At 42.5% G+C, this 19,077-nt stretch overlaps 1 long non-coding RNA gene across 1 annotated transcript in view; it reads right to left on the reverse strand.

Moving 5' to 3' along the window:
• LOC136794630 (uncharacterized) overlaps positions 1–19,077 on the reverse strand; it is a 282,171-nt gene that overhangs the window by 169,288 nt on the left and 93,806 nt on the right. The window contains exon 2 of the long non-coding RNA XR_010841692.1: positions 376–486. This is a non-coding gene — a long non-coding RNA (uncharacterized lncRNA). The remainder of the gene's footprint in view (positions 1–375; positions 487–19,077) is intronic.

Raw genomic sequence — 19,077 nt, forward strand, 5'->3', positions numbered from 1 at the left:
TTGTTTAAGTTTAGATCCTATTACTTCTCTATAATTTCATATGATGCTTTCCCTTCCCATCCCTTGAGACAAAAGGAAATGTTAACTGTATAAGTCTCAACCTGGTTAAAGTGAATTTATATAATTTCCTCTCCTCTCACTTACCTGGAATGAAAACTTAGGAATTCTCCTGACTTTTGGATCAAGCTTAAGTACCATCCTACCAATTAAAACTCCAATCATGATTCTATTTTGAACCGGATTTTCTAATTCTACGTAGCAATCAAAATGGGTTTCCCAACAATTTTTACCTTAGCCTACTGACTTTGGCGTTGGCATCTTCCGGTTATTTTGAGGACAGGAATTGGTGAGGAGCGAGTGAACAAGAGTCCTTACCTGACTGGTATTGTTGACTGTTTGCTTCATGCTCTCTGGATTTGGCCGGTGTTTACATCTCATTCTTTCTTTTGCCAAGTTCTTCAGAAATTCCTCCATTTCTGCAATTCCCTTGGTGAAAGAAAATATTATTCCCTGTATGTTTAAGTCAAAAGGTGCTGATATCCAAAATCTTTATTCCAAACTTGGTAAAAATTCCATTTATTTTCTTTCCAAGTTAATGTGGCAATGGAAGTGTCCAAATCTATTGAAATGGTTTGGTAAAATACCATACCTCAACAGGAAGGAGTGTAAACATTGAAATCCTCTGTAGAAATCTGGAAAAGGTTTATGTTGTGTTAAGTTAAAAACCATAATGCAAAATATATATGCATAATTACTGAAATAGTTTAAATATAAAAAAAGAATTTCAAGGTAATATACAAAAATTAAAAACCAATCATGTCCATTGAATTTTGACAAGGGTGCTGAAACAGTTCAATGGGGAAAGAGCAGCCTTTGCAACAAATTTTAGTGAGACAACTACTGGACATCCACACGTAAAGGATTGAAAATGGATTCCTGCCTCTCATGAGACACAAAAATTAACTCAAAATGGACCCTAGGTAGCAATGTAAGAGCCAGATCTATAAAACTCTTGGAAGAAAACATAGGAGCAAATCTTTGTGACCCGGACTTAGACAGTGGCTTCTTGGTTTCTCGGGCAAAGCACAAGTGACAAGAGAAAAATAGATAAATCACACTTCATCAAAATTAAAAACTTTTGTGCTGCAAACAATACCATCAAGAAAGTAAAAAGACAGCCCACAGAATGGCAGAAAATATTTGCAAAACAGGTATCTGATAAGGGATTTATGTTCAGAAAATATAAAGAATACTTACAAGTCAATAACAAAAAGACAAACAACCCAATTTAAAAATGGGTAAAGGATCTGAATAGATCCTCTTCCAAATGGTCAATAAGCAGATGAAAAACTGTGCTCAACCTCAATAATCATAAGGGAAACGCCAACAAAAACCACAATGAGATGCTACCTCACATCTACTAGAATGGCTACCACCAAAAGGACAAAAAATGACAAGCATACACAAGGATTAGGAGAAATTGGAGCCTTCATACATTGCTGGCAGATTTGTAAAATGGCACGGCCACTTTGGAAAATAGTTTGACAGTTTCTTGCCTGTTAAACATAGAGCTTACGTAGACGCAGAATTCCACTCCTGCATATAAACCCAAGAGAAATGAGAACATTTGTCCACATAAAAAAATTACTCCTAATGTTCACAACAGCGCCGTTCGTAATAGCTAAAAAGTGAAAACCACCCGTGTGTTCATCAACTGGTGAATGGATGAATAAAATATGATGCATCGGGCTTCCCTGGTGGCGCAGTGGTTGAGAGTCCGCCTGCCGAGGCAGGGGACACGGGTTCGTGCCCCGGTCCGGGAAGATCCCGCGTGCCGCGGAGCGGCTGGGCCCGTGAGCCATGGCCACTGAGCCTGCGCGCCCGGAGCCTGTGCAAAAAAAATGATGCATCCACTCCATGCAATATTATTCAGCCACAAAAAGATATTAAATAACTGGTACCTGCTACAACATGATAAACCTTTAAATCATTCTGATAAATGAAAGAAGCCAGTGACAGACCGCATATTGTATGCTTTCATTTTCACGTCATGTCCAGAATGTGAAAATCTGTAGAGACAGTAAGTAGATCCGTGGTTGTCAAGGGTGGGAAGGGGGGACAGGGGGAGAAATCAGGAGTGACTGCTAGTTTGAGAGTTAAGAAAATGCTCTGAAATCAGACTGTGTGATAGTTGCCCAGTGTGAATATACTGTGATATATACTCTGAGTATATATGCCATACTGTGAGTGCACTAAAAACCACTGGATTACACACTTTAAATGGGTGACGTTTATGGTCTATGAAATAGATCTCAGTAAAGCTCTTTTTTACAAAGATGATGAATAGTTGCTTTTATAAAATGTTCTTTAAAATTTCTTTGTAAAATCGTATTTTTTTATTGAGGTAGAGTTGATGTACAATATTGTGTTCGTTTCAGATGTAGAGCAAAGTGATTCAGTTATATACTTTTTTCAGATTATTTTCCATTATAGGTTATTACAAGATATTGAATATAGTTCCCTGTGCTATCCTTGCTGCTCACCTATTTTATGTACAGTTGTTTGTATCTGTTAATCCCATGCTCCTAATTTACCCCTCTCCCCCTTTCCCCTTCGGTAACCATGAGTTTGTTTTCTATTTCTCTGAGTCTATTTCTGTTTTATAAACAAGTTCCTTTGTATCATTTTTTTTCAGATTCTACATATGAGTAATATCCTATGATATTTATCTTTCTCTGACTCGCTTCACTTAGTATGATCATCTCTAGGTGCATCCATGTTGCTGCAAATGGTCTTATTTTATTCCTTTTTATGGCCGAGTAGTATTCCATGGTATATATGTACCACATCTGGTTTATCCATTCCTCTGTTGATGGACATTTAGGTTGCTTCCATGTCTTGGTTATTGTAAATAGTGCTGCTACGAATACTGGGGTGCATGTATTTTTTGAATTAGAGTTTTCTCCAGATATATGCCCAGGAGAGGGATTGCGGGATCATACAGTAAGTCTATTTTTAGTTTTCTAAAGAACCTCCATACTGTTCTCCGTAGCGGTTGTACCAATTTACTTTCCCACCAACAGTGCAGGAGGGTTCCCTTTTCTCCACACCCTCTCCAGCGTTTATTATTTCTAGACGTTTTGATGATGGCCATTCTGACTCGTTTGAGGTGGTACCTCATTGTAGCTTTGATTTGATTTTCTCTAATAATTAGCAATGTTGAGCATCTTGTCATGTGCCTATTGGCCATCTGTATGTTGAGTGACAGTGTTGATGGTTTTGTGAGACCTCACACGCTATCACTCTGGAGCTCACAGGCATAACACTGCAGTTATTTCGAGAGAGGAGAGGGGCCCAGCATCTCATCCAAGTACCCATCACAGGTAGGAGCAGTGGCGGGGTGGTCATGAGGGGCAGCTGGGACGCGCTGAATGATGGCATTTCTGAAGGAAATGGTCTACATGCAGTTAAGGCCACCAGCAACTTTACCTATGAATTCCTTAGCTCTGAACCTCCTTTTGGATGACAGATCATAAACACACCTGTTTCAATATAATGAAATAATCCACTGGAAAAGTGTGGTCTCATGACAAGTCTGCGATTAGTACCAAGACAATAATTTTGCTTGCAGTAGACTTGCAGCCTATCACAGTTAACCCACTGGAGCTCTGGTCATTTTCTCTGTTTTTCCCTTTAGTTCTATGGTAGCTGGTTTATAGATCTCTGGTTCCTCCCTTATACCTTTCTCTTTGTTGCATCACAGCAGACAGCTCTGCACAGAAGTAAAATAAATAAAATCTCAGATTCTGAGCATTCTCAAAGCTTAACAACAGACTAAAGAAGGAAACCAGGGTCGGGGGCAGGAAGGGAACTGCATGGTGTCCAGCCTGGTTGAGCTACATACCCTGTCCTGACAGAAAAGTCCAGGGACCAGAGGTACTTGACCAGAGGCCAAGGACCTCCCCCTCTCAGGCTAATAGAATAAGACCTTAGAGGTCAACTTTTCCAACTCCTACCCTTTATAGATGAGGAAACCAGGGTCCAGGGAGATGTAGATGCTAGTTACGTAGCTAATTAGTGACAGGGTTAGTACTAGAATCTGCTCTTTGCCTTACGTTGTGTTGTTATGGGGTGAAATTGTCTTTCCCTAAAAAGGGTCATGCTGAAGTTCCAAGCCCCCAGTATCTCAGAATATGAGCTTGTTTGGAAACTGGGTGATCACAAGTGTACTTCGTTGAGGTCATCCTGGACTAGGGCGGCCGCTAACCCAATGTAGCTGGTCCTCCGGAGAAGACAAGGACACGGGGAGAGAACCGCGTGAAGACGGGGGCAGCGGCTGCAGTTAGGCAGGTGCAGGCCAGCGCCGGGGGACTGCTGACAGGACTCTGGCAAGGTCCTGCTGAGCTGGAAAGCGGCAAGGAAGGGCTCTCGTGCAGCTTTCGGGGGAGCGTGGTCCTGCCAGCACCTTGATTTCAGACTTCCAGCCTCCAGAACCGGGAGACAATAAATTTCTGGGGTTTGAAGCCCCCCCAGTCTGTGGTGCTTTGTTACAGTAGCCCTGGGGAATTAACACACACGCCCTCAGGAAAATGTCTGTTCCCAGCACCTCGCTCACACGGAGCCCTGGGTGTTATCGGGAGCCTTAGTAAGGGGCTGCTGCTGAGCAGCTAATCCTGTATGATGGTCACAGAGATGGCAGGAATCCTATCCTACCTCCCCAGCCACTGTCCCCATAGCTTTACTCTCACTTTCCAACACCGAGCGCAAAAGGCCACGTTTCCTCTTTCCTTCGTGCCACGTTTCATGCTGCACCAGGACCAGAGGAATAGGAGTCACCGTAGCGCCTGTTAAGTGATACGAAAAATATTCTTGATGCGGAAACATCTCCCTTACGTTCCTGACAGCATATCGTCAGACAGTAAGCCCTGGAGCATCAACACCGAGCTACCCAGACTCTCCCCAACACAGATGGACCCGGGAAAGGCCATGTACACTGTCCCCAACACCTCTGCGTGGAAGAGTCCAACTCGGATGGAAGAAATGCACACACAGGGCCACGCAGAATGGGGGCAGCTGGGTGCGATGGGAAGAGCCTAAGCCTTGGAGATACAGGACCTGCAGCTGGAATCGGGCTCTGCTGTGCCCCTGGGAAAGACATCTTCCTTCTCTAAGTTTCATTATCTATGAATAAAGGTTCTAATACCCACCTTGCTGGGTTCATGTAATGCACATAGATAAGGTATTTTAAACAAGTAGGCTATTTAGATATACAATAAATGAATGTGGTTTTGTTGATATTTTCATTATTATTTTATTAAATCCCAGTCCTGGACAAAGACCTTGATGGAAAATCTGTGTCTTCTTAACTCTTCTCCATCCTATACTGGAAGCAGGAGACAAAAAACAAGGGTCCCCATTTCACTGCAGCTTTATCTGTCCTAGTAGAGTGGACACATTCACGGGGCCATTGGGATAGGGACTCACACCCATCTGAATACCTGGCACTAAGCAGAGTGTTTGATGCAGAATAAACAGTCAAAAAATATTTGTTGGGCTTCCCTGGTGGCGCAGTGGTTGAGAGCCCGCCTGCCGATGCAGGGGACGCGGGTTCGTGCCCCGGTCCGGGAAGATCCCACGTGCCGCGGAGCGGCTGGGCCCGTGAGCCGTGGCCGCTGCGCCTGCGCGTCCGGAGCCTGTGCTCCGCAACGCGAGAGGCCACAGTGGTGAGAGGCCCGCGTACACACACACACAAAAAAAGGAGCGGGACTTCCCTGGTGGCGCAGTGGTTGAGAATCTGCCTGCCAATGTGGGCACCCCAGGTTCGTGCCCCGGTCCGGGAAGATCCCACATGCCGCGGAGCCGCTGGGCCCGTGAGTCATGGCCGCTGCGCCTGCGCGTCCGGAGCCTGTGCTCCGCAACGGGAGAGGCCACAACAGTGAGAGGCCCGTGTACCACACACACACACACAAAAGTTACCTGTGTAGGCTTCCCTGGTGGCGCAGTGGTTGAGAGCCCGCCTGCCGATGCAGGGGACGCGGGTTCGTGCCCCGGTCCGGGAGGATCCCACGTGCCGCGGAGCGGCTGGGCCCGTGAGCTGTGGCCGCTGAGCCTGCGCGTCCGGAGCCTGTGCTCCTCAACGGGAGAGGACACAGCGGTGAGAGGCCCGCGTAACGCCAAAAAAAAAAAAAACACATTTGTTGCATGTTGAATACATGTCACACAATCAATTTTCCTCGGGAACACAATCAAACAGTCATTTAAAATGGGCAAGTTAAAGATTCTTGTCCTAAAGCACTGATTACTTTCGCTATTAAGGAACACCGAGTACAGACTTCATCTAAGTTCACCCGGACTCAATGCAAAAAATATGTCGCCTGTCACTAGAGCTTTCCAAAACCAATGCTGCATTAATGACACTTGGCTTTAATCAAATTTTAAAATAAGTCAAAGTTCTTTGGATGTTGGAGACTAGGTACGGAATAGTCATGCTTTCTGGATTTTTCTCTTGCTCTCAATTTGCATTCACAGGCTTCCAAATGTTCATTCTCTCCCACAGAAGCTCAGCTGGCCTCAGTTTTTAAATATGAGATCTTCAAAGAGGATGCTGTGCACGCACAAAAATATGTGATAACTGGATCAAATTCGTCCAGGGGTCTTATTCCCCTCGAGTATCTTTCTTGTTTCAATGAAGACGAGCGTCTTTGGCTGTATTCATACTCTCATATGTCAGTGATGTCAATTTCCTGACTTTAACACGCTCATCTCCGTGATTTGAGGACTGTGACCAGGAAAAAGCCCTGCTGTGTTCTTCCTCTCGCTTTGCCCAAGTGCAGCCTCAAAAACCCTGTGGCTTGACTGCCATCTAGAGAAGTCTAGAGATACTGAAATTAAACAAGCTAATCTAGTATCTTGATAGGTTTACTTCTCTCTAACCCTTGGACGAAAAAACCATAAGGAAAAGTCTTTTAAACAAGAAATGAAGAAAATATTTAAATGTTATATTGTGGCTTGGGATGGTGTCATTCACCTGTCTTTTACAAAAATATATGCAGCAACTGTATTGTTCCCAGGGAGAAAAGATACTATTAGTGATAGCCATCTGCTGGCGTTGAATTTATTTTATGGAGTCCTTGCGGAAATATACATCAAGGTAATGTAATTATTGTATCTGCACATTTGTAATGCTGTAATTAAAACTGAGAGGTTGTTCTCATTAAATTCTCCAGATTGTTCGTGGCTTCTTTCCTGCTGGCATATGAGGTTTCATCTTAAAACAGACTCCAGACTTCTCTGTGCTGTTCCTATCATATTAATACTGATATCACTAGACAAAAAAAACTTATCCAGCTTTATAAAATGTCTTTTGAGCAACTGTATCATGAAATGGCTTTAAGAAAACTTAAAGATACGGGGAACTTAAAAATGATTTTGCCGAATTTTCTTCTGTTCATATACAACAAATCTGTTGATTTTCTGTGGGCTTCTATTACCTAGAAATCTAAAAGAATCGGTGGTGTTCCTTTTCTTTTACATTACCCTGGGAAACAGCTGTTATTCTAGTGCCAAGGAGTCAACACTTGAGCTGATTGAAATTCTCAACCATGTTCACAACAGGATTGTGATTTGTCACAGCTTGCAAATAATGGCGATGGGAGTGTTAACTTCAGGACATTGGCAAACTGAAATGTAATATGATGAGTTACAGTGAATGAGGGCACATCTGAAGGCTACACAATGAAACAAGAAGGAAAGAAACATGAAGAGTCCACAGAGGATTAATTTAAAAACCACAGCCTAAATTTTGATCCCATTCCACGTTGCCAGGTGTCACCTTTCTTGGGTACCGTATCCTCTTTGAAGATTTCAGATTTAAAAACTGAGACCAATTGAGTTTCTGTGTAAGAAAATGCAATTTGGAAGCCTATGGATGCAAATTCGGGGCAAGAGAAAGTCCAGAAAGTATGACTATTCCATTCCTAGTCTTCTATATCCAAAGGACTTTGACTTATTTCAAAATATGACTAAAGTGTCATTAATGCAATATTGGTTTTGCAAAGCTCTAGTGCAATACAGCGTAGTTTAGGATTGAGTCCAGGTAAATATAGATGAAGGCTGGATGCTCCCAAGGAAACTCCTTCTTGAAGGTCAGGCAGTAAACATTTGTTACTTTCCAGACCACAGGGTCACAATCTCCACTGGAGCCTAAGAGCGGCCAGGGACAGTATGTCAACAAAGGAGTGTGGCCGTGTCCCAGGAAAACGCTACTTATAAGAACAGGCCAGCCCCTGAGTCAGAACAGGGTTCTGCTGGAAAATAAGGACCCACAAGTGTGTGGACCACATGAAAGAGATACAGTGAGGATATGACACTCTGCTCTCGAGGGAGATGATTTGACTCACAAGGATATTCAAATGGTGGAAACACAAGGTGCTTTATCACAAGGTTTTATTACTATTGTTAAGTCCTGTGACTCTCATCACGATTTATCAGTCAGACTTAGACGCTTCTTAGCACTGCCCAGGGAAGAATCCTGCTGTCAAAACAAAGCTTCACATTTTAATGTTTTAAACCAAACAGAGCACTGCCTGCTGATAACTTCGTGGAAATGTGATTCAGAGAATCATCAGAATTAAATGTGACTAATTCAGAGTCACCCAGGCAAAGGCATTTTGATCAGAAGAAGAAATAAACGAACAAATCATCTGTAGGGGATAACAGTGGAAAGCGGATCTGGCAGTTACTTAAGGGCTTTGAGGAAAAGAAACAGAGTTAGTGAGAATGTTAAAATATATATATATCACTAGCTATGGGGCAGATAAACAGAGCAGATAAGATGCCAGTAAAAACAAAATGGGATTCGTGAAATACCAAAAGGGCATATAAAAAGGCACCAATTAAATAGGATGTCTCCTTTGTTGTTCGGTATCCGTTCTGGCCCTAAGGGGTAGGAGCTACAGAGTTGTTTCCTCCCCTTTGTTCTATAAGACACAGGAGAAGTAATTATGCTGACCGAGATTTAAATTTTTATTACTCACTTTTAAAACTAGAATTTTCCTCATGAAACATAACTACGGCCCATTTCGCCTATCATGGCACCTATGACGTCCTAGAATATCAGCATGACAAGAAGGCAAGCTGTCATATGTGTTCTGATTATGTCACCTGACTTAACAGAACTTGTATAATGCATGCTGTACAATATCCCTGGTAAGTTATCAATCAGTCTGGCCGTAAAAGCCAGCAGATGTTTGCAAAAGTGATTTTACTTATCAACAAGTAAATATCATTGCATCGGTTTTAAAGCTCAATATGTTTGTAAGGATATTTAGGTACACAGAAAGAAAGTCTCCACTCTAGCCAGGGAAAAATCCTAACCTCCTGCATCTCCCTACCCAGCTATGAGTTATTGTGCAGGTGATAGCTGACCCACCCAGTAAAATCTCATCCTCTTTCATCATTTAAAAACTAACTAACACTGACAACTTTGCTTAGGAGTAGTGATTGTTCCAGAAGAAGCCCCGCAAGAATCCAGGTACTGCCTGGTTTGAACCTAAGACTAAGGGCTATTAGTCCTACACAAAGTTCCAGGAGTTGTGTCTGTGGTACCATCCAGGCAGTAGCCATGAGTCGACCAAGAGACTAGTTGACATCACCATTCGTCAGAAGCTCTGCAGTGACTCTGTTGATGGTTGCCTAACTTGGAAGACAGCTGAGCACAAGCAAAGCGAGGGCAAAGCTGAAACCTTCTGCTAGACGTTAGAATGCTGTTCATAGACTGTAGGGTACAGATGTCATCGTTCTCACCAAAGAAGCAATTGCTTCCTCTGAACACCCGGAAAGGCCTGCATGCATCCATAGACTATCACCCCCCTCCGAACACTTTACCATGCTTTAAATCTGTTGAAGAATGGAAAAAGAAAAAAAAAAAAAAAAAAAAAGCAAATGTGCTTCACAAAACTGGATCATAAAAATGAACTTGGCTAGAGCTGGCTTTGGTGGAAGATTTCGAATCATGCCCTAGACAAATCAAAGAAATTAAAAAAACAAAAGAAGATTGGGAAGTTAGCTGAGACCTCATTGCAGAAATGCTAAATACAATACAGCAGGGTGTTAAGGGCAGGAAGACTTGAGTCTCTTAAGGGCAGAAGGAACTGATGCAAAGTTAAACTGAACCTTTGAAAAAAACTTGCTGTATAACAATATCTGTGAAATTACTTTGAATATTATATACACTAAAGACTAATGATTCATTACTTATTTTCGTTCCATATGCAAAAAGAGATCTCTTAACTGCCTTCTGCTTTACCTACTCACTTAAATACCTGAGCTGTATTTTCTTCTTAGAGCAGGCTGACTGCCCATGACACATGGGCGTTTCCCAACTGTATCCCCTAGACTTTTCCTTTCATCCAGCACTGCTTACCCATTTCATTTGTTCACAAAATTATATGTGTCACTAGACCTTGTTTTAACTAACATTTTATTAAACACTATGTGAACCGATAACATGAACATGTAAAAGGAAAGGGTTTCTTCTCTCATTGAAAGCCAAGCTGAGCATAAGAAAAATCAGTAGAATTGAAGCACCAAACATGCTATTATTTGATACCTGGTGGAGACCACTGACCGGGGCTCCACTCCACTTTGCTGTACGGTAGAAAGTAACACAACACTGTAAAACGGCTCTACCCCAACAAAAATCAATTAATTAACTAATTTTTTTAAAAAGCCAAACCAAACAAGCAGGCTGCCAAGGTGCAGAAGGGCAGGACTGCAGCCCTGCCCCGTCCCAGTGCTGTGTTCAGGGTGTGAACTCTACCCCCATCCTCCACCAGCTGAGCTGCTCATGACTAATGTTTCAACTGCTCCCTCAAAACTATGCAAAACCTGCTCTGAGGGCCTCCTCACCTAATTTCCCATCAAATAAATAGAACTCCGGCTACTTGACTAACTTCTCAATCTACTGAATCTTGAGACATCAGAGTTGCTTCATGTATCTGCAATACTCAGGGAAATAAAAGAGCTCACACTCGGTCATATTTGATGTTTGTATTAACAGCCCTTCTACTTTTAACATAATTCATGTCTTTGGTTGCTATGTGATTTCCTCTGGTCTTAATTCGGAGACCAGGATTTCTCTTTTTTTAACCTAAAAAATGTACCCACTATGACAATTCCAAGTATATCAAAGTGTAAAATTAATGCCAACCTCATTTACTGGGGGGCGGGGGGAGGTGTATGTTTGTATATGTGTATTATGTTTCTGGTTCAAATTTGAATTTTGCTGGGTGTTGTTTTGACAGTTTGGGAATTTGTGGGGTTTCCCAGTGAAGCGATTTCTGTACAATTATGCTTATGAAAAAAAATCTTAAAACACTGCAGATTCACAATCAAAGATCCTGTTGTTTCTGAAATGGAAGAAACCTGCTATCCTTACACTTGGGGAAAAGGAACCAAATGGGACTTGGTAAGTACACGTCACTTGATGACATGGCCGTGGGAAAGAGGAACCAAGGGCAGGAAGGGGGTCACGGTCGACAGAGTCCACATCAGACATCCACAGTCTTGAAAGAGGAGAGTGCGGCTTCCTTAGCTTAGGTCTACGAAGCGATAACGCATTTCTGATAACAGACTGGGCACACCTTACATAAATTGAAAGAGGTATTTGCCTAGAGACTCAATAATCTAATCAAGAAACTCAAGGTAGATTTTAAGATGAAAGAGGAGAAACAGAGACTGGGTCACCAAAGAGCTGGGATCTGTACTCAGACAACTCAGCTCCTGGGTCTGCGCTTGTAACCACGAAACTGAGCTGCACAGAAATATAGGGCCTCGTAAGTGACAAAGTAAGACCATAAGCGCCATTCCAGAAACCCCATAGTTCAAAGAGAAAAAGTATCAAGAATAATGCCAGGAATCCAGACGGTTTTCTTTTTCCGGAGAAATTCCAGGCAGACCTTCTTTTATTGTGCTTTTGCTTTACTGCACTTTGGCAGATACCGTGTTTTTTACAAACTGAAGGTTTGTGGCAACCCTGCATTGAGCAAGTCTATCTGCACCATTTTTCCAACAGCACTTGTTCACTTCCTGTCTCTGGATCACACTTTGGTAATTCTCACAATATTTCATACTTTACCATTATTATTAGAAGTGTTACGGTATCTGTGATCAGTGATCTTTGACGTTACTACTATGACTTGCTGAAGGCTCACATGATGGTTCACATTTCTTAGCAAGAAAGTATAATTAAGGTCTATGTATTGTTTTTTGAGACACTACACACTTGGACTACAGTACAGTGTAAACGTGACTTTTACATGCATTGGGGAACCGAAAATCGCATGTGACGCGCTTTATTGCGATATTCGTTTTACCGCGGTGTCTGGCACTGAACCTGCAGTGTCTCCGAGGTCGGCCTGTACTAAGCCCACACCCACACCTGGCCCATCACAGGGCACTTACGTGGGCTCAGGAACATAAAGTAGCTGGACCCAGGATGACTGCCATGGCTTGAGAAGAACATTCAAAACCATAAATCCTGACACCAGAATCTGGAGAGTTTTCAGATAACAGTCCCCAGAAAGGTCCGTTGTACAGAACTTCTCTGACGTCACAGAGACCACAGAGCAAGGCAGTTCCCAGCCGGAACCTGCAGTCCAGAGCGATCCTGGCACACAGCACACTGGGAAAAGGCTAAGCGTAGAAGTGGGAAAGCTCAGGAGCCTATTTCTTTGTTTCTCCAAACTCGTGGAGAGAAGTGGGCCTCACAGTCTGCCTGCAAGTCATAGCTGTACATGTACATTATTTACTCCCAGCCTGCTTACCTTTGTGGATTTTCTTTTATCACCCTTTGCAAATTCTCTACGGCCTTGCAACACTCACCTTAACTGAGATCCTTACCTCTGGGAATCTGCTCTGGGCACCCTCACCTAAACTTCCTACTTACATTCGTCTGTCCAGTTCCCACCCAGCCTTCAAGGAGAGTTTCAAATTCTCTCCCATCTCAAAGTCGTTTATGATAATTCTGGAAGTGATTCTATGGACTTAGAAACAAATGGACTTAATCAAATTAGCGGTTGACCACATCTGACTCTATACATGACTTCTGACTTTTAATTATGTACCTCCTAGGGCAGTTGTAAAAATTAAACGTGTTGGTTAAAATAATTCATGTAAACTGTTTAGCACAGTTTGTGGCATATAGTAAGTGTTCAGTGTTAGCTATTATGATGATTATTTCTGATTTTTTTTATCATTATTACATTATTTTATGCTATTATTAAACCATATTTTATTTCATTTCATTAAACATATCCTTGGCCTTTCCAACAAGGATAAAGGCAATGTTATATCTAGGTCACCCCAAATTCCAGAAACTCCTAACCCTGTACTAAACATAGAATGTATTGCCAATAAATACTTAGATGATTAAAAACGGGGCCCTAAAATTGTTAACAAATACTGCCTTTTTACACTCTGCAGTTTCTGAATCACGTTCAGGTAGTAAAACAGGTGGGACCATTCTTACCAAAGATTTACAGTACAAATAGTTGTTAAAAATCTCTGTCAAGGCAATCTGTCACTCTAAGAAAAAACGAGATGGTCTTGACCCCAAGATCTCAGATGAGCTGTAAATTCTCGGGAGAAGATGGCTTATAGCCGACCATCAATGTGCAGACACGTTTCCACATACATTTCAGAAGCTTGTGGCAGCTCACAAATCTCCCGGTCAGGTGGAGCCCAGAAGATTCCAAAACCCTAAGTCAGCAGATCCATTTGACAATGTATATATTTGTGTTCTAGAAACATCACCCTGGAAGCAGCTGAGAAGGTATGAGTTGCATGTGATGCGTGAAACAAGGGGCGAATTAGAGGCTGCAACCAGGGCCAGAGGAGGAAACTACAGACCTGATGGAAGCAATGCAGGGGAGGACCCAGAGGTCTGGAACAGCCGCCCGCTACGACTTCCCCAGGGCTAGCTTCTCTGTGCTCAGCGCCCTCCTGCACGAAGCCCTCCAGTCTCTGGATTCTGCAAATGCAGTGAATTCTACCACCATGGAGGTTGCATGCCTCCTATCACAGATCTCACAATTTTTCTCACAGCTTACAAATCATTTTCTCATCCCTAGAGTTCGCCGTTATTACTCAAAGCACAATTCAGCAGCTTGAGAACTTCCATTTGATCTCTTCTCTCTTTGCATTTTCAGCCTAGATTTCTCTTTTATTTTCATTTATTCTTTCTCAGAAGGCAAGATGAAATTAATTTATAAATAAACGTACGAGGAAAATATTCCACGCTGCTAGTAATCAAACAATTTGAGGTATCACTATTTAGGTGTTGAGCAAAAAGACAATTCTTTTCCAAATGACAACCAGTACTTCCAAAGGTGAAGTAAAGCTGCTAAGTTTTCACAGAGGCGGAAGGCACTGCAAGTTGATATAAGCATTTTGGAAAACAGGTTAGAAAAAGCTATTAGGAGCCCGCACCCCTCCCAAAGAAAAAAGAATTAAGCAGCATGCCCTTTGACCTTGTAATCCCACCTGTAGAAAATTATCCTTAAGAAATGATCCAAATGGAGGGAAAACATTCACAGAATATGTTCACTGCAACATCTTTTAAAATAGGCAGGCTTCCCTGGTGGCACAGTGGTTGAGAGTCCGCCTGCCGATGCAGGGGACACGGGTTCGTGCCCCGGTCCGGGAGGATCCCACGTGCCGCGGAGCAGCTGGGCCCGTGAGCCGTGGCCGCTGAGCCTGCGCGTCCGGAGCCTGTGCTCCGCAAACGGGAGAGGCCGCAGCGGTGAGAGGCCCGCATACCGTGAAAAAACAACAACAACAACAACAGAGTTCAGCCCTATCTGAAGAGGGAAGAGACCTGCAAAATCTTAGCTGCCACGATTGTCTCAAGCAGTGCATCCACTCCCTGACCTGACACTGCACTGTGAACCCACCCTATTTCTTCTGCGCCATAAATAGGAATCAAACAAAAGGGTCAAGTCTTATTCCTCTCCTTTTATTCCACGGTGCCAAGCACACAGCTCATACATGATAGTGTGGCGTCTGCTCCCGGCAAAATAGAAGCTCATCCCATAAGTCGAGGGGTCACACGAGCTTCCTATCTCCCCTGGTGTTGTAGAGAGAAGCGTCTGTATAGGTTAGGCAAAATAAGGGTCACGCCCAAGGCATGGGGCATAACACTGACTCCCCGCTAAACAGACGATGGAGTCGTTGGCTCAGAACATCTCTAGGCGTACGCAGGGCCGTGAAGCTCCCGGCGTGCAGTCACCGTCTGAGCTGTGGTCACTAGCTGCAGAGGGCGCGGAATGAAGCCTAACAGTGCCTCCAAAGGCACTGTCACCTCAAAGCATGTGAGTCATTGACACAGACGCACGGCTAAATGGCACACTGGAACCCAGGTCTGTCTCCCCAAACTCGGGGGCCTCTAGCTGTGCCCTACAGCCTGCCCCTCTGCCCTAGTTCAGTGCAAGGGCGAAACTGGTGTGAAAGAAACATTTCACTACGAACACTGCATTATCTCCTTATGAGAGAGGCGTGTTTGTCTCTGAGTCACTGCACTTATTTTTATTTCTTTTTTTTTTTGCGGTACGCGGGCCTCTCACCGCTGTGGCCTCTCCCGCTGCGGAGCACAGGCTCCGGACGCGCAGGCTCAGCGGCCATGGCTCACGGGCCCAGCCGCTCCGGACGCGCAGGCGCAGCGGCCACGGCTCACGGGCCCAGCCGCTCCGGACGCGCAGGCGCAGCGGCCACGGCTCACGGGCCCAGCCGCTCCGGACGCGCAGGCGCAGCGGCCACGGCTCACGGGCCCAGCCGCTCCGCGGCACGTGGGATCCTCCCGGACCGGGGCACGAACCCGCGTCCCCTGCATCGGCAGGTGGACTCTCAACCACTGCGCCACCAGGGAAGGCCGAGCACTTTTTTATTCTCCAAATCGGTATATATCAAACATCATTTTAACAATTGTTACAATTTTATGAGCATTTATTTTGATACTCACTTTCAAATAAAATACTCAGTATTTCTTCTCATTGAAGACTCCCTAATTTTCCAAAGAGGAATTAATTCATTCACACCACCTGAAGTCACAAAGCCTATAAGTGACATGACCAGGCCCAAAATACAATTTACCCTGCACTCTGCTGCCACGTCTTTCCATGGACCATGACTCTTGGGTGACTTTTCTGTCTAAGGCTCTAATTTTCTCTTTGATGGGGTCTGCCCTACCTATGTGACCCAGCTGCTATTTTACAGCGTAAAATTAGGATTGTTTTTCTAATTCTGTGAAAAATGCCACTGGAGTTTTGAAAGGGATTGCACTGACTCTATTGACAGCTTTGGGAAACTTGGGCATTTAAATAATATTAATTCTTCTGATCTATGAACACAGGATGTCTTTCCATTTATCTGTGTTTTCTTCAACTTCTTTCATCAGAGGCTTATAGTTTCAGTGGAGAGATATTTCACTTCCTTGGTTAAATTTATTCTTAAGTATTTCCTTGTTATTGATGCTATTGTGAATGGGATTGTTTTCTTTATTTCTTTGTCAGATGTTTCACTGTTAACATATAGGTAGGCAATAGATATCTGTATGTTTACTTTGTATCCTGCAGATATACTGAATGCATTTTTAGGTGTAAGAGTTTTTGGTGGAGTCTTTAGGGTTTTCTACAAGTAACACTTTGTCATCTTCAAATAGGGACAATTTATTTCACTTCTTCCATTTTTTTGGATGCCTCCTATTTCTTCTTCTCGCCTGATAGTTTTGGCTTGGAATTCCAGTACTATGTTCCAGTATTCCAGTGAAGTCAATTTATGGTTTTACAATGTTTCTGACCTAACACAGAGATACCATCTGCATTTTATTAAAATGGTAATCACTAGCGCCCTCACCCCACACTTTTATTTTTAACTTGTTAACTGGAATAAGCAAATATGACACCATTTTCTTAATGCATAATTTCTTATGAGGTATTTGGGTTTTTTTAATAGTATACAATGTTTATTGAGTGTCAACTATGTACCAGACACATAATTAGTGTCTTCACAAATTCTCAAATTTAATCTTTATTGAGAAGTTCCAGTTGCAAAGTTTGATCTATATTTCTTGGTAACTGATTTCTCAACACTGAGGAAGAGAACCCATTTTTCATCACTTTACCATTGTTGTTCTGGAGAATCAACACTGAAACAATATTATTTCATCAGTTACACAGTTTGCCGGTGAAACTTTCCTATGAATTGTCAGTTATTGGCAAAACCTTAGAAAAGAATGATTTATACAACTGTAGGAATATAAATATTTAAAAAAATATTTGCCCATCTAAACTGATATCCTTACAGTTCACCTGTATAATTAAACATTATTGACAATATTCTGTATGTTAGGCATTGTATTAAGCATTGGAGATTTAAATTTGTTTTTTATTTTTAATTTTTTATTTATTTTTTTAACATCTTTATTGGAGTATAACTGTTTTACAATGGTGTGCTAATTTCTGCTTTACAACAAAGTGAATCAGTTATACATATACATATGTTCCCATATCTCTTCCCTCTTGCATCTCCCTCCCTCCCAACCTCCCTATCCCACCCCTCTAGGTGGTCACAAAGCACAGAGCTGATCTCCCTGTGCTATGTGGCTGCTTCCCTCTAGCTATCAATTTTACATTTAGTAGTGTATATATGTCCATGCCACTCTCTCACTTCGTCACAGCTTACACTTCCCCCTCCCCATATCCTCAGGTCCATGCTCTAGTAGGTCTGTGTTTTATTCCCGTCCTACCACTAATCTCTTCATGACATATTTTTTCTTAGATTCCATATATATGTGTTAGCATACGGTATTTGTTTTTCTCCTTCTGACTTACTTCACTCTGTATGACAGACTCCAGGTCTATCCACCTCATTATAAACAACTCAGTTTCTTTTCTTTTTATGGCTGAGTAATATTCCATTGTATATATGTGCCACATCTTCTTTATCCATTCATCTGTGGATGGACACTTAGGTTGCTTCCATGTCCTGTCTATTGTAAATAGAGCTGCAATGAACATTTTGGTACATGACTCTTTTTGAATTATGGTTTTCTCAGGGTATATGCCCAGTAGTGGAATTGCAGGGTCATATGGTAGTTCTATTTGTAGTTTTTTAAGGAACCTCCATACTGTTCTCCATAGTGGCTGTATCAGTTTAAATTCCTACCAGCAGTGCAAGAGTGTTCCCTTTTCTCCACACCCTCTCCAGCATTTATTGTTTCTAGAGTTTTTGATGATGGCCAATTTGACCAGTGTGAGATGATATCTCATTATAGTTTTGATTTGCATTTCTCTAATGATTAATGGTGTTGAGCATTCTTTCATGTGCTTGTTGCAATCTGTACATCTTCTTTGGAGAAATGTCTATTAGGTCTTCTGCCCATTTTTGGATTGGGTTGTTTGTTTTTTTGTTATTGAGCTGCCTGAGTTGCTTACAAATTTTGGAGATTAATCCTTTGTCAGTTGCTTCATTAGCAAATATTTTCTCCCATTCTGAGGGTTGTCTTTGGGTCTTGTTTATGGTATCCTTTGCTGTGCAAAAGCTTGTAAGTTTCATTAGGTCCCATTCATTTATTTTTGTTTTTATTTCCATTTATCTAGGAAATGGGTCAAAAAGGATCTTGCTGTGATTTATGTCATACAGTGCTCTGCCTATGTTTTCCTCTAAGAGTTTTATAGTGTCTGGCCTTACATTTAGGTCTTTAACCCATTTTGAGTTTATTTTTGTGTATGGTGTTAGGGAGTATTCTACTTTCATATGTTTACATGTACCTGTCCAGTTTTCCCAGCACCACTTATTGAAGAGGCTGTTTTTTCTCCACTGTATATCCTTCCCTCCTTTATCAATGATAAGGTGACCATATGTGTGTGGGTTTATCTCTGGGCTTTCTATCCTATTCCATTGATCTATATTTCTGTTTTTGTGCCAGTACCATACTGTCTTTATTACTGTAGCTTTGTAGTATACTCTGAAGTCAGGGAGCCTGATTCCTCCAGCTCCATTTTTCGTTCTCAAGATTGCTTT

This window comes from Kogia breviceps, chromosome 8 (assembly GCF_026419965.1).
Source record: "Kogia breviceps isolate mKogBre1 chromosome 8, mKogBre1 haplotype 1, whole genome shotgun sequence".
Taxonomy (NCBI): Eukaryota; Metazoa; Chordata; class Mammalia; order Artiodactyla; family Physeteridae; genus Kogia; species Kogia breviceps.